At 37.8% G+C, this 15,157-nt stretch overlaps 1 protein-coding gene across 1 annotated transcript in view; it reads left to right on the forward strand.

The window, feature by feature from the left end:
• HDAC9 (histone deacetylase 9) overlaps positions 1 to 15,157 on the forward strand; it is a 1,028,404-nt gene that overhangs the window by 22,516 nt on the left and 990,731 nt on the right. The window contains exon 3 of the mRNA XM_021102482.1: positions 13,987 to 14,100. The gene's annotated coding sequence lies outside the window, so the exon portion shown is untranslated. The remainder of the gene's footprint in view (positions 1 to 13,986; positions 14,101 to 15,157) is intronic.

Raw genomic sequence — 15,157 nt, forward strand, 5'->3', positions numbered from 1 at the left:
GATCCCACTTGGATTGTTGTTTGGCCTGGGGTTTCTCAGCACTGATGGGTGGGCCCAGATTTTCCCAAAATGGCCACCTCCAGAGAAAGGCATGCTGCTGAATATTCCCAAGAGCTTTGCTTCCAATGCCCTTCCCCCATAACAAGCCAAAGTCACCCCCTGTTTTCCCAGGAGATCCTCCGAGAACTGCAGTCAGGTCTGACCCAGATTCCCATGGAGACTTTGGTTTGCCCTGGGATCCAGTGCACGTGAAAGTCTGTGTGTGCCTTTTAAGAATGGGGTCTCCATTTCCCCCAGTCCTGTGGAGCTCCTTCACACAAGCCCCACTGGCCTTCAATGCCAGATGCCCCAGGGTCTCTTTTTCCCAATGCCAGATCCCTAGGCATGAGGGCTTGATGTGGGGCTCAGAACTTTCACTCCTGTAGGTGAGTCTCTGTGATACAGTTCCTTTCCAGTCTGTGGGGCTTCCCACCTGGAAGGTATGGGGTTGCTTATATCATATAATCACCCCTTGTACCTCTTGATTTGGCCCCCTCTTTGTCTTCTGGAGTAGGATGTCTTTTTGAAAGTTTCCAGTCCATGTGGTTGAAGATGCTCAGCATTTGGTTGTAAACTTTGTTGTTTTTAGGAGAGCAGTGGAACTCTAATCCTTCTATTCTGCCATCTTAATCTCGTCTCTAAATTTGTTTTCTGATATATATCTGAAAAATGTTTCTTGATTGGAAGTATGATATTCATTGTTTGTTATAGTGAATATTGATTTTGTTTACAGTTTTACAATGTCATTACCATCTTCAAGTATTTCCCTCTTTTTTTCTTTTTGTTTATAAAGTTATACTGATAACCCCTGGGAGAAGCAAAGGCTAATACCTCCCAGCAAGTTCTGTCATGGGAAGATGTCTGAACCATTTTACCTCAGCAGAAGAAATATATGCCTTCTGTGAGAAATACTACAGAGGCTAGATTGCCTTCCTTCTACCAGATGGAGAGTCTGCAGACAGATTAAGCATGGTAGAATTTAATAAGTTGATATTGCTGTGCCTAGGGCAACCAGGAGGCCTGCTTTAGCTTGAGTTGATTCCTTGACCCTTAGTAATCATACCTAGCATTCATTGAGTGCCTACTATTAGGTCAATACTTAAGAGTTCCTCACTATGGCCCTATTGTGTTTTTGTTTTTGTTTTTTGTTTTTTTTTTGCATTTTGGGGCTGCACCTGTGGCATATGGAAGTTCCCAGGCTAGGGGTCAAATCAGAGCTGTAGCTGCCGGCCTAGACCACAGCCACAGCAACATGGGATCTGAGCCACCTCTGCAACCTATACCATGGCTCTTGGCAGCACTGGATCCCTAACCCACTGAGCAAGGCCAGGGATCAAACCCACATCCTCATGAACCCGTCAGGTTCGTTAACCACTGAGCCACAAAGGGAATTCCCCCAATGCAATTTTATAAAAAGGCAAATGGCAAACACAGGGAGATTAAGTAACTTTTCCAGAGTCATACACAGTGCATACACATTTGTATGTAGTAAAGGCTGGCTTTGAACCCAGGCAGCCTGACTCCATGGCCCTTAAGACTGCCTATAACATTACCTTGACTGACTTGCTAGACCACAATATGGTATAACAGATATGAATGAGGAGTATATAACCACAGCGAAGTCTGATTTCACGTTAATGTGTACAACTTTACTTCTCAATTATGACATCTATAAAATGGGGTTAATAATAATATCTTCTTCACAGTGTTAATTATGAGTCTTTAAATAAAAGGTTAGCTTGGTGCCTGGATTATACATGTGTAAAGGAAATGATGTCTTTTTTGGGGGGCGTGGGGGGCATGTCCACGGCATGCAGAAGTTTCCTGGGCTAGATATAAAACCTGCACTAAGCAGGGACTTGAGCCACAGCAGTGACAACACCAGATCCACAACCCGTTAGGCCACCAGGGAACTCTTTTCATAAGTTAGCACAGTTTACAAGTCCAAAAGCACAGAAATTTTGGGTTTGGATTCATTGCCATTCTTCCTGTGGGTAGGCTAGATTATTTCAGTCTGTGCATCTAGATTAGTTAAGGTTTATTCTAACCCTGAAATTCTCTAATTTTCATAAATTGCATCACTCACCTAGATACATTATCTCTTCTTGGCAAAATTGCTCTGGTCCTACTGTTATGGTTAATCATTTTAGTTTATTGAGTATTATTTTTTTCATTGATTTGCATAAGAAAAGCAGAGCTTCATTCTTGCTAAATATACTACTTTAGGTACTAGCTAAAAGACTTTTCCAGAGGAATCAGTATGGTAGCTCACTTAAAAATCTCAACATGGTGCCACATAAAATTACTGAAGTGGAGAAGTTCCCACTGTGGTGCAGCAGGTTAAGGATCCAGCATTGCTGCAGCTGTGGTATAGGTTGCAGCTGTGGCTCAGATTTGACCCCTGGCCCAGGAGCTTCCATATGCCAAAAAAAATTACTGAAGTGAGAGTCAGAACACATGGATTCTATTTTTCCTAGGGTTCTTTCTCTAAGTACCAAGTAGTTTCAGGCATGTTCACTTAACCGCTTAAGTCTTTAGTTGCCATATATGTAAATTTCAAAGATGCATTATATGATAGTGATGGCTTCTTCTTGCTCTAATATTATGTGATTCTGGATATTATAAAATTGCAACAAGAATATATTTATATATGTAAACTGTATATAATGGGAACTACAGTTCTCACCTACCAGTTCATCTTTTTAGTTCTAACATTCTTGTCCTTATTCTGAGCTCATCTGTCAAAAACAAGCAATCAGATTCTATGAGTGCTGACTTTTTTTTTTACTGATTCTATTATTCTTTCCTCCAATATCAGCCATTTGACAAAAATGTAACAGTTGCTGTTACTAGAGATCTCTTCCTTGGTTACTCTTTAATAATTCCTGGAAAATTGCTTTATCCTCTCTCATCCAGTATTTTATTACCTGATTATAGTGGATACACATTTTATATTCTGATTATTCTTGGATACACATTTGATTACACAAATAGTGGAATTCTTTTTTTTTAATTCACACATGTAAAAGAATTACTGGATAGATGACTTCTTTCATAAAATATTTTTAAACCTGTGGCACCTGGTGCCATTTGTTTGTGTTAGAATAAAATATGACAGAATATACCATTTAACACAAAATCATTTATATTACAATATAGTGATTCTCAAACTAAATGTATTGAAAGGATAATTCTTTTTTTAATATCCAGTTCATTGTAGACCAATTCTTTTGAAAAAATACAAATTAATTACTAGAAATAATTCTTTGTCTTTTCTAGGGCTGCTTCCCGCGGCATATGGAGGTTCCCAGGCTAGGGGTCTAATTGGAGATGTAGCTACCCGCCTACGCCAGAGCCATAGCAACACTGGATCCGAGCCGCGTCTGCGACCTACACCACAGTTCGTCGCAACGCCAGATCCTCAACCCATTGAGCAAGGCCAGAGATCGAACCCGCAACCTCATGGTTCCTAGTTGGATTCGTTAACCACTGCGCCGCGATGGGAACTCCCGAGAAAAAGGACATTTTTAAAAAACTGAGAATACAAACATAATTTTTAAAATTATTTGTTGCAATAGACATCAAATCATTGTCAAACTTATTTAAAATTAGTCCTCTCAAATTTTTATTCTCAATGTCTATACTTGTCATAAAGCAAAAGCAAAACATTCATAGAATTGTACTGATCTGTGGATAAGATGCTGAATTGCACTGGTCTTGAAAAGCAGGTTTGACTTTATATTTTTGTAAGTTTGAAATTTTTTCACCAAAATAAGCAAGTTCCCTTATTCTGCAACCTCAACTTGTTGTACATCTTTAAGAGGCTAGATGTGGCCAGCTTCAGACAATCAGTGACTGGATCCTTCCGGTTCTTTGCTAGGTTTAAATCTAAGTAGATGTGTATTAAGCCTCACCCTGTATTTAGCCTCAGTGTTGATCAGATCCTTTCTTGATAATGGCTCTTAACAAAAAGGAGACAAGGACAGCCTGGGGGGAACTGAGTGATTCAGGGGTAGAGAGGGGATACCACCAAAGTAGGCCCTGTCTGTCTGGGTTGTATGCCTGCTAATAGATCACCAGTGATTTTATCCATGATTTTAACACCAGAATCATTGTCCAAATGGAAAACAATCCAAAGAGTTGATGATAAGGAAATACATGTAAGATGATTGTGTTGTGAAAATATTTGAGTCTTTAAAGGTGTTTTTTTTCCCATTAATTTATTGTAAAAAAGAATACAGAAATTAGTATTGCTTTTAAAAAGTAATTATACTGGAAACTTCAAGTAGCAAATTAGAATTATATATATATATATATGTATTTGGTTTTTTTTGAAAGATAGTTGGTAGGCAGGTAGATTTTCCAGACCCCAGTGCAAGATTCATTCCACAATCAGCTTAAGCCTATATTTTTGAAACTTGAAACCTTACTCATCTGGCAGAGGAAAGACTCATAACCTCTGAGAGGAAATAGGAAGATCTTTTAGAGCATCCAGATTTTACTTTTAAATCTTAATCTTCAAGGACTTTTCCCTACACTTTTAAGAAATCTTATTTATCTGCCAAGGAATTTTCTGCATTATTTCACAACCAAATTAACTATTATAATGTAAAATCTACCTTCATAAAGACTCATGAGGGATATTTCTCTCTGACAAGGTGTTAAAAATACTGTGCTTCCCCTGAGTTATTCATTTGTTTTTATCTTTTTCTTAGCTCTGTCATTTATTAGATTTAAGTCTTTGATAATATATTCAACTTTTATGGTCCCCACTTTCTCTCATTTCAAAGGTGGGGACAAAAATTTTACCCACTTTATAGAGTTGTCCATAGATTAAATGAATTAATATTTCATAAGTGCTTAGAACAGTGCTTGGAACATATGTATTTAAGTGTACGCTATTATTATTGTGGTTGTTACTGTTTCGTTTCATGGAATTGGTGATTCTTATAACTGTTCATGTTTTCTTTTTTTCCTTTTCTCCTAGGAAATTTAAGGATCAGTCTGTTGTTCTTCTAGTAGCTGTTCACTACTCTTTTATTCCTCTTATTCTCAATTCTCCATCAGTTTGATCTTTATTCTGCTGTTCTGCATGCATTTTTTTTCTTTCTAGGGCTGCACTCACAGCATATGGAAGCTCCCAGGCTAGGGGTCCAATCAGAGCTATAGCTGCCTGCCTATACCACAGCCACAGCAAGGTGGGATCCGAGCCATGTGTGCAACCTATACCACAGCTCGTGGCAACAGCAATGCAGGATCCCTGACCCACTGAGCGAAGCCAGGGATCGAACCCACATCCTCATGGATACTAGTCAGATTCATTTCCTCTGTGCCACGAAGGGAACTCCCTGCATGCATATTTGCAGGCTGCCCCAAATTCTTTTTGGAATAATCAATTCATCTTCAGTCTCTGGATTATGAGTCTACCTAAATACAAAAAAATCTCAGAGGCATCTTAAAATCCTGATTTGTTTAAATCTGGTTTCCTGAACCTGTCACTGAAAGGGAGATAGAATTACTGTATTTGACTTGGCAAATGATTACGGCATAGTGACGGGGGCCAATCCTCAAAGTTACATTATTCTCACAGCAATAGGGAGTGCTGGGATGGATGATGGAGAGTCAACTTCATCAATTACAGAGTATTCCAGATAGGAAGGTATATTACCCATCTTTATATCCCCAAGTCATTTTTGCCTGAGTGCCACATTTTTCAGGTGGCAACTTGAGCTTCAGTTACAACCATAGAATTCCCTTAAATGAAACATATTTTCTGGAAACAAAAAATTCTAGGAAGTTTTTTTTGTGGCTTATTCCCTGCCTAATTTACCTTACTGTCATTCATCCATGCTTACTTTTTATTTTAACTTCCTCAAGTCACATATCACAGGCAAGTCTCTAAAACCTTTTTACTCATATTTGTCTTTGAACCAGCTGATCTCTCTGTCTAGTAAAGTACTTATCCTTTAAATCTGGACCTGGATCTCTGTCTCTCTGTGAGATTTCTTTGCTAACTGAGTCCGTTAGGCAGAACCAGACATGCCAACGTTTATGACTCCTTCATGCCTGGTATATATCCTCACTGTAATCCTCTGTACTTTGCTTTTTTTTTTTTTTTTGTCTTTTTGCCTTTTCTTGGCCTGCTTCCCCTGGCATATGGAGGTTCCCAGGCTAGGGGTCTAATCGGAGCCATAGCCACCGGCCTACACCAGAGCCACAGCAATGTGGGATCCGAGCCATGTCTGCAACCTACACCACAGCTCATGGCAATGCTGGATCCTTAACCTACTGAGCAAGGCCAGGGGTCGAACCCGCAACCTCATGGTTCCTAGCGGGATTCGTTAACCACTGGACCACAACAGGAACTCCTGTACTTTATATTTTCTTAACTTGATGCTCAGGTAACCCATGACAGAAGAAAAGCACAGGTTTTTAATCAGGCAAAACTGGGTTGGGTCCTTTTTAGCTGTGTAACTACGCTCTGTTTTTTAACCTTGCTGGGAGTCAGGTTACTTGTTCTAAAATGAAGATAGTAAAGTCTATCCCAATAGGCGTTATGAAGATTAAATTAGGTACTATGTGTAAAGATCAAGCACATACTTGGTGCTCAGTAAATAAATAATAAAGTAGGCACTCGATATCTAAAATGTGTATGGCATTATTGGGGGATTTTTGAAAAACTGAAGATCATACACCAGATTTAAGATGATAGCTTAAAAATCAATTTGAATTTTGATTTAAGGCATTAGATTTAGAATTAAATTCATTTGGGGATATAAATGTGAAAAGGAGAGAGTCATGTTTTTAACTGCCTCCTGAAAAGCACTTAGTATATATAGCATGTGTTAACTGACACTCACTAATGATTTTAATGAATGATCAGCAAGCAAATTTACTTCTTTCTTCACATCTCCTTAAGGTTCTATCCAGAATCAAATTTAAGAATGATTAGCCTGGTAGAAGAGCAGTAGTCCTCCAAAACCTCAGCATAAGCACTGGTTTCCAGATGAGGCTATTCTTGAAAGACTTAATTTAAGCTTTTCCACTTAGCATTTAATGTGACTTATTTTGTACAATGACAAAGCTGCAGGTGTTAACAAAATCTAAGAGTTTAAAAATGTGCTTGTGGTATATTTAAAGTGACCAAAATAACTTTTTTTAAGATTCAAAAATAAACTGTTGACATAAATCACAGAAATACCACTGCTTAAGAAATAAGATTTGTCACATTTCATCCTTTTTACTTGGAATTAAAGATCCTCCAGAATCTAGCCCCAGTTTACCTCTCAGACACCTCCTGCACCCACCCCTTTCCCAGACCCTCTACACTCCAGTCTTAAGATGGATTTTTCCCACCTCTGTCTTTAATTCCTTCTTAGCCTCTGTTGTATTCTAGTGTAGAGACATGCCTTTTCCATCTGTTTATTCCAACTTGATCTTAAGCTTGGACCTTGGCACATGGTGAGTGCTGGAGGGGGTGACTCAGAGAGGCCTAAGCTAGGCTATGGAGAAATCAAACATGTCTTGTCCTTTATGAGAAAGCCAATGCCTAGAATTGTTAAAATTGATGGCTGCTCTCCTCAGGCTGGTAACAAAAGTAATGTTTAAACTTCCCTGGCAGAATGCTTGTTGGAGAATGAGTGCAGCCTGAATGGCAGGGGAGCCGAGATTCACAGACTTGGTCTACAGACAGTGGATGGAAGTCGGAAGGGAAAGTCAATTTCGAATGAATCAGAAAGCATAACGTGTAGTTGGTCCTTTGACTTAGATCTTCTCTCCTTACCTCCTACCTTTCTCAGGGTTTATGGCAGAATCCTGGGGAGATGTCTTGTAAGTGAGAACCACCAAGCAGATGGTGGGCAATTCATGTCTTTAGTAAGCAATGCAGGAGGGCAGCACAGTTGGAAAGCTCAATAGGAAGAATAGGATGCTTAAAAAAATTACTGGCATCCCTGTCTCCCTGATTCTTCATACTTCCAAACTACTAAGCCTAAAGAAATTTCTAGAACCTGGGCTCATTCTTAGAGAAACAAGGTAACAGCGTTTAAAGTGCCTTGTAACTGCTTAGAAGAGATTATTTCTCTGTAGGGTCTCTCAGAGAGAAGAAACCAAATGTGACATTTCACAATCTGGGAAGGGGGAGGCATCTCGCTAATTGAGAAAACATTTCTATTCACAGTCTCTAGACTGAGATTTAGACTATACTATCCCCCAGCTAACATCTGTTCTTGGTAAAGATAGCATGGCTAAATTCAACCCGTCCATTACTTAAAGGATACGGCATGTCTCCATTTTACCTTGGTGGGTCTATGGAAAAGGAAATATGATCAGGAATTTTTATGACCTTGTGACTACATCAACTATTCTTTTTACACAGAATAACTTATTCCTCTGTTGCCTCCAGGAGGAAGTCTGAAAGGTTGAACATTAATCTTAAATACTGAGCAATTAGTAAGAGTTTAAGAGACTGAGAAACCAGTATTTGGTAAGTTTGCATCTCTCACCTATAGCACTTTCTCCCTACCAACTAACTCCCTGCAGTATTGGGCTTAAGATTCACGAGCATTATAAAACACAAAGAAACTTTTTTTTTTTTTTTTTTTGCACATCTGGGTAATAAGTTGTTAATTTTCAACACAGTTATATGTAAATGATGACTACTATATATGAAACTCTTCCCTTGATTTTAGTCAAATATCTCACCGCCAGTTTATTAAATTTTCTTAAATCACTCTAGCACTCTTTTTTTTTTTTAAAATATCTGAATTTAAAGCACTATTACCTGTATTTTGTGTCCATTTGACAATGGATTAAGCACACATTATGTGATTGGTTAGCCTTTCATTAAAAACTTGATCACCTTAGCCACTGATTTGTTCATATTCGATTGAGTTAGACATACTGTAGCCCCAGGAGCTAGAAATTTGGGACCTTTATTTTAGTCTGTGAAAAATTTCGAGATAGTTTTTAAAAAGGAATAAATGGATACTTGTCAGGAAATGCCTATCACAAACACCATATACATCAAAGAGCATTTGAATGGGAGTTTTCATTGGTAAACATTAGTTCCTAGTGTTTTTACACAGAATTCATGTAAATATGTAATTCTGTTTATTTCCTATTTTTAAATTAATATATGTTTGTTGTGGAGATTTTGAAAAGTGTGAAAAGGTTTAGATTAGTAGGAAAAAAAACCACTTGAAATCCTACTACTCATTTTGGCATATTTCCTGAATTTTCTGTTATATATTTGAGACTTTAATGTACATACGATTTCACATTCTGCTTTTGCATTTAGTATTAAGACAAGGATTTTCCTTAGTCATATGAAATACCTAGCAAAAATAATTTTTAAGGCAAAAATGGATATTTCTTTGTCTTCTATTCTCATTATATGAATAATTCCTGCTAGTTATAGAAATTTCAAATAATACATAAGTGTATATAGCAATAATAATCCACCTTACAGAAATAAATGCAGTGAAATTCAGTGTATATCCTTCCAGATTTTTGCCCATGCATTTAAACACAAACCTGTATGCACATATACAGATAAAACAAATACACATAAACATGCAGCCCTGGGTTTACACTGTTTATACAGTTTGGCAACCTACATTTTTCACTTAATACATTTTTTTAATATTTTAATATTTATCATCTATATGTTTATTCTTTACCCCATTAAACAGATGTATGGTATTATATCATAAAAACAATTTTAATGTTTATATAAAATTCTACTGAATTGATGTGTATGGTGTACTTAACCTCTCCTCACTGCTCACTCCCACTTTCCCACTGACTGAGACTTAGTTTGTTTTCTTAACTTTTAAAACTAAAGATAATTCTAAATTAAAAATAATGCTGTGTGGAGTTCCCATTGTGGCACAGCGGAAACGAATGTGACTAGGAACCATGGGGTTGCAGGTTCTATCCCTGGCCTTGCTCAGTGGGTTGGGGATCCGACGTTGCCGTGGGCTGTGGTGTAGGTCACAGACGTGGCTCAGTTCTGGCATTGCTGTGGCTGTAGTGTAGGCCAGGCGGCGACAGCTCTGATTAGAACCCTGGCCTGGGAACCTCCATATGCCATGGGTGCGGCCCTAAAAATATGAAAAAAAAAAAAATGCTGTGATGAACGTCTTTACTCATAAAGAGTATCCACACAAAATTATTTCCTTTATAGAGCTCCACTGTGAAAAGCTTAAGATTCTTGATAAATATAAATTTTCCATAGTTTTAATTTTATTTTTTTTTAATGTCTTTTTGCCTTTTCTAGGGCCGCTCCCGCAGCATATGGAGATTCCTAGGCTAGGGGTCTAATCAGAGCTGTAGCCACCGGCCTATGCCAGAGCCACAGCAAAGCGGGATCCGAGCTGCGCCTGTAATCCGAGCTGCGCCTGCAACCTACACCACAGCTCAGGGCAACGCCAGATCCTCAACCCACTGAGCAAGGCCAGGGATCAAACCCGCAACCCCATGGTTCCTAGTCAGATTCGTTAACCGTTGAGCCACGACGGGAACTCCCATAGTTTTAATTTTAAAATTTCTCCTCTATTTCTTATTTTATGTAAAATTCTTATATCTACATACCTTTTACTTTTTTGACCCCCTATATCCTAAAAATTTTTTACATTTAAATTTGTAATTATCATTAAAGATGTTGGATATGCTTTCACAGTGCTTTTGTTAAATTCGAATTCAAGAAAGACAATTGGATAGATAGCTGGTGTGTGTGAATGTTTGTAGATTGATTTAATGATAGTTTCTAGCCCTATCTTTTGTCTTTTGTCAGCCCTTTGAGAAGGTTTATAACACTAAACACAGTGTAGCATACCCAAAGTATGAACTTGGTTTTTTCGAATGGCATTTCATTCTGTAATAATGTCTACTCAGAACTGAGGTTTTATTTAGGAAAGTACTTAATCCTGAAGTCTCTTGCAATATCAATGACATGTGTGCATGCAGAGTTAAAATTTTATGAGAACTTTGCTCAAGGAATTACTTTTCACCAGAGTTCAGTGTTAATTTACTTTACTTGTAAGCAAACAGAATGTAGCGATACTATTTCTATCCTAAGAACATATGCATGTTGTTCCATTAGTAGTAATATTTTCATCAGAACATTGTTGAACAGTAGCAAGTGATAACATTTGTAGGCAGTAATCAGAGACTTGACAGCTTTCCTCACCACTAACATTCATCCTTCTAGGAGGCGAGAGATGTAAATTGAACAGAATACTTCAGAAAATGATTATTAGTTGATATTAACTCAAATACCAAGTTGAAGTTGGATTACTCATTTTAAAAAAGAAAAAGTCATCTCCTCAGGTTGTATCCTAATGGCTTCATTTTATAGCTGACAGCCATAATAGAGTGGGGAAAATAGAATTATGCAAAATTTCTTATCTTGCACAGAGAAAATGAGAGTTACCATGTTTGAGTTTCTTCAGCTTCCCGCTTCACACCTAAAATTTATGAGCCTTTATCCCATTTCCTTCTTTCTTTATCAGTTGTGAAGAAAGAAGTGCCTCTCCTACCTAAAACTAAACTTTCCTGCTTCCTCTAGGAACTTTGTGCCTCCACCAGAACGTGTTCTTTCTCATCTCTTAACAGCCAAGCTTTTGAAAGCCTTTGAAAGATATCATTTCCACTCCTTTTCCTTTTATCTTATTTTTTAAAAATTTACTTTTACCTTCCTGTCCATCTATACAGATGTTAGATGGACAGAAGTTACATGAGAGAACTAAGCCCTACAGAATATGATTTGAGAGACTATTTTTTTCAAATCTCCCATGGCTAGTAGAGCAGTAGTACCTTTCACGATGCACGGGAGAGAGATTAATTTACAACATACAATGGATGCTTTAGGGCATTAAGTCTTACATCTCTACCTTAGTAGAACCCTGGCTGAGAATGGCCTCCTCACTATTGTTTCCCTTTCCACAGAGATAGCCACTTTCAGTCTTTTTAGCTGATTCTTTTGGTATTTACCTGTATGGCCCTAAAAAATATGCTTGTGTTGTTACTGCTTGATTATTTGGCATTAGACATTATATGCTGCTTTATCACTGTGATTCCTATAAATGTTATCTTATTTGGAAAAAGTGTCTTTATGTAAATGATTAAGGATTTTGAGTTAAGGATTTTGGTTAAGGATTTTGAGATAAGATTATCTCAGATCATCCAGGTGGGCCATGTCTATCCTGAGGGTCTTTATAAATGGGAGGCAGAGGGGGATTACACACACAAAAGCGAAGGCACTGAGGCCTTGGAGACACAGATTACAATGATGTGACCACAAACCAAGAATTGCCAGAAGCTAGCAGAAACTGAAAGGGACAAGGAGTAGATTTTCCTCTAGAATCTTTGGAGGGAAAGAAACCTTTTCCAAACCCTGATTTCAGCGCAGTGAAACTGATTTCAGATTTTTGCCTTTCAGAACAATTGGCCCCTCCAAATCCAAGTTCTGTACTTCTCCTTTCCTCTTCTATGCCTTATGAGGCTACTGTGTATGTACTATAACTATGGTCTTCCCTGACCACTTGCTTCCAGTTGGGTTCAGCCAATGGGAGTCTCATCAGGAGTCAGAGGGAAGTGAATTTGGTATGTTTATCTCCCTGGTCCCCTCCCTGGACCATCATGATGGTGATGATGTTTCACAATCAAAGGATATAGTTCCTTTCAACATGGCCCTCTCTACAGAACACTTCCTAGATTACAGGGACTGCATCCTTATCTTGAGTCTTTAGGCTTCTCAGTGGTAACACCTCACTGTTGCTAGTACTGGGGAACTACACTATTCTACCTTTGTAAAGAATGCCTTTAAACCTTACTTGGACTATCCTAATTTGAAAGTACCCCCTGTTTGTGGTTGGAATCCTGACTAAATTACTGTGGTTGGTAGTGACTCTCTGGCTTCTTTTCCATGATTTCTGGTAATGAAGTCTCCCTGCTGCTGATTCCTGGGTACTTCATCATTATCCACTGTTGGTTCCTTAGCTACCTATAAGTCCATAAAAAGGCATTCACTGAACTCTTCTCAGTTAAATTCTTTGAGTATGCCATTTGTTTCTGGCCAGAACACTGACTGATTCAGCAGACAATACCTATTGAATGAATGAATGAATGCAAGAAACTTCCATTATCATTTTTGCTTTTCTTTTATCTCAAGACTAAAAACCATTTAAAGAGCAAAGAGTAATTACAGCCTTAAAACTTAGCATAATACTTTGCACATAATGTATGCTAGATAAAAAGTTACTGAATGCTAAGTTTAACTTTGAATCTGGTTCTTGTATTTATTACCCATTTGAAGTTGGCTTAGACCCTTAGGTTATCTAAGACATAGTTTTAAAAAATATTAATATCTACTTTACATGGCAATAATATTTATCCCTTACTTGATTGAAATAATATATGCAAATACTTACTGTAAATTGTGGAAAGTAGGAATTCACTTTAAAAGAGAATGATATATACAAACTACTGCTGTTCTAGAGAAAATAGTTGCTGAACAATAAGTACCATAAAGTCCTTCTTTTGTAAGTGACATTGTAGCCCTTTTAACTTTCTTTTGTCAGAAAGTAAAGGCATCTGGACTGTTTTCCTTGCTTATCATAAAGGCAAGAATTTAGTACTCACTTGATTGTGTAAGTGCCTATGGATTTATCGATGAAGGTATAATTTATTTCCTTTACTCAACACTCTGAAAAGAGAGTCTTTAAGACAAAGATGGGCATCTATAGGTAGGAACCTATATTAAAACCTTTACTGTATTACTGACTATAGCAGTCTTATTTCAGCAATCATCAATCGCAAACTTGTCCTATCCAGATAGTGAATACAGGTTCACACAACTTTTAATAGCTTTTAATTGTATGATCCTGATTTTTTTCTCTCTTGATTTATTATCTCAGTGTTTATTATTCACCTTCCATTTAACAGACTGAATCCAGCTTGCCTCCATGAGCCTTGGCTACATTGCTGTCCTGGCTTGAAATGCGGGTGTGTGATAGGAATGTCGTCATCACCAAGAACATGAGGAAAATAAACATAAAGGTAATGAATAAGTTATAGTCATAATAACAATAGTAGTAATGATTAATGATAACATTTATGGAGCACTTGCTTTGTGCCAGGGTCTGTACTTTATAGGCAATAACTCATTTAATATTGACAGCAACAACCTATGAAATATATGCGACTCTTAAGCCTCCAATTTACAGATGAGGAAACTAAGGCACAGAGAAATTGTGTCATGTCTGTTGAGCTAAGGGGTGAAGCCAGCAACCCAGGATACTGGCTCTAGAGCTCTTAACCACCTATGCTATGTTGCCACTCAAAAATGATAAGTGGAAGGGTTAGGACTAAAGCTTCTGGCTTCTAGTCCACTGTTTTTCTTGGATAAGAAGCCCTAACTATGCAGCATGTTTAAAACTATATACTAATAGGGGATACAAAATATGTAAATTACATGGTACTCATCTTTGGGAAAATTTCCAGACCAGCAATAAAAGCACAAAGTATCTTTATTTGGAGGATGAATTGAAGGAGATAAAACCAGTTCTTGGAGAGCTTTGACTTTCAAGCTAAGTAATCTGTGGTTATAGCATGGTTGGTTATAGTTATATCAAATGTAATGTTAATGTATGTGGTCAATGACTTTAAATCTAATACACTTTCTTCCTTTGTTTCTTTCTCCCTCCCCTCTTTCAATATCCCTTTCTTTTTTCCCCACATATATAGCATTTAGGTGTATTTCTCTATAACTTCAGTTAGTTATGAGAACATTTAAAACTTGTTATAAGTATAGAGAGAACACTCATATTTACTATGAGAGATCTTCAGCTATATTTATGAGGTCTGGAGAAAATATTTACAAATAATTACTGCTGCTTTGCTCTTTTAAGGAAGATACTATAATGAAGTCTGAGAGAAAAGTTGCTGATTGGCTTCTAGTAAACAGAGCAAAATCAGGAGAGTTCCTGTTGTGGTGCAGCAGAAACAAATCTGACTAGGAACTGTGAGGTTGTGGGGTCAACCCCTGGCCTGGCTCAGTGGGTTAAAGAGCCGGCATTGCCTTGAGCTGTGGTGTAGCTCACAGACTCGGCTCAGA

The sequence above is a fragment of the Sus scrofa genome, chromosome 9 (assembly GCF_000003025.6).
Source record: "Sus scrofa isolate TJ Tabasco breed Duroc chromosome 9, Sscrofa11.1, whole genome shotgun sequence".
Lineage (NCBI taxonomy): Eukaryota > Metazoa > Chordata > Mammalia > Artiodactyla > Suidae > Sus > Sus scrofa.